This window comes from Cyprinus carpio, chromosome A21 (assembly GCF_018340385.1).
Source record: "Cyprinus carpio isolate SPL01 chromosome A21, ASM1834038v1, whole genome shotgun sequence".
Lineage (NCBI taxonomy): Eukaryota > Metazoa > Chordata > Actinopteri > Cypriniformes > Cyprinidae > Cyprinus > Cyprinus carpio.
In genome coordinates, this window is record NC_056592.1 from 18,353,631 (window position 1) to 18,355,514 (window position 1,884).

Below are 1,884 nucleotides of genomic sequence, written 5' to 3' on the forward strand. Positions count from 1 at the left end.
TAACCATTTATTCTTTTATTGATAACATTGACAAATACCCCAAGTATTTACACACTACATTTTGCAGATAAGAAAGTCGCTTGAATCATTTGAGATCTAAAAATGCCATGTTTATTTCAAATCACAGTGTCACCAAGACATAAAAAAACAAAAAAAAACAAAACAAAAACAAAAAACTGAAGATGCAAATAAGAGCTTTCCCCACCTTAACATTTCATCACTTGCCTCTGGTTAAAGCTGTAATTGTCCCTAGACTCTCCACACATAAAATTATCAATGTAATCAGTCAATATTACACAAATAATAATAATATAACCACAATTCACAAACATCCTTTCAACATTGCGGGAAGCTTATGGGGCCGAACGAAACTGAACTTTAAATATAGCAACAAATTGTGCATTTTGAAAGCTGGGAGAGTAGAAACTAAAACAAAACAAAAGAACTACGTCAACAGCCATACAGAAACACACCACCTTAAATAGTTTTAAAAGAGTATGTACTGCTACCACTTTGTTTATGGTTGAACGGTGTGGAAATATTTTGCTTTTGCCAATGCAATTTAATAGCAAGCTGTAACTGGACCACCAGCAAACCCAGCACTGAGAAAGTTTGGTTGTCTAAAGTCAGAGCTTGCATGCATTGGGCATCTCTACTGGTGATCAGTTTATAGCAGCCTTGACATCAAGACCTCTTAGACCCGGACTTAACTGATACTAATTGGCAGCGAACAAACAACTTGCTGCCCAATTAGGAGAAACGAGTTCTTTAGTCATCCTCATCATCGTCCTCATCTTCATCCTCCTCCTCATCATCGTCGTCGTCGTCATCATCGTCATCCTTGGGTTTGGATTTGGCAGATGATGCCCCTCCGCTTCCTTTCCCCTTTCCTCTGTAGTCCGCCATGTCCTGAGAAAACAAAACACTCTAACTATAGCGTACGCTGATCAAGGCTGCATTGAATAAACAATACAGTAAACCAGTAATATTGTAATTAAAGTATTACTACAATTTCAAATGGTTTCTATTTGAATACATTTTAAAATGTCATTTATTCCTGTGATGGCAAAGCAGAATTTTCAGCAGCCATTACTCTAGTCTTCAGTGCCACAGGATCCTTCAGAAATCAATCTTCCATTCATTCTTAAACCACCAACCACACTGAATAATGAACAGCATTTTGAGAGTGGTCATGCTCCACCTTCTGATACTTGTCCTTCAGTTTGTTGGCCTTGGACAGGAAGGGCTGCTTCTCCGAATCAGACAGATTGTTCCACATCTCTCCAAGCTTCTTGGCTACATCTCCAATGCCCAGACTGGGGTGCTGAGCCTTTATGCTAGGCCTTTCTTCTGCACAGAACAGGAAAAACCCAGAGCTGGAAAAAGGAAAAAAGACAACCATTTAAGTAACTAAACCAAATAAGGGCAAATTCCATCTATAATCACTGAAATAAGCTCTAGAAGTAAGTCCTGTAAGAGGAAAGAGCACATACGGTGGCCGCCTTGGAGCATTAGGGTCCTTCTTCTGCTTCTGACCTTTTTTTCCTGGATTGTAGCTCATCATTTCCTGGTCATAACGGACTTTGTCCTGCTTGGCCATGTCTTCAAATTTAGTCTTCTCTTTTGGTGACATAGTCTGAAACAAATGACCATTTCTTTAAGCTGCTACTTGCAGAATTTTTTATTCAATTATCTTAATATTCTACTTACTTTCTTTCTTTCTTTGTGATTATTTGTTGGATTATTATGAGTTGTTAGAGACACCAGGGCTCTTCTTGTTGTGCTCTTCACGACATGTCTTCACAAAATAAGCATAGGCGGACATCTTGCCCTTGGGTTTTCCTGGATCACCCTTTGCCATTTTTTACAAAACTTTCACCACAC

At 38.8% G+C, this 1,884-nt stretch overlaps 1 pseudogene; it reads right to left on the minus strand.

The window, feature by feature from the left end:
• On the minus strand, nt 1–1,884 carry LOC109058719 (annotated as a pseudogene).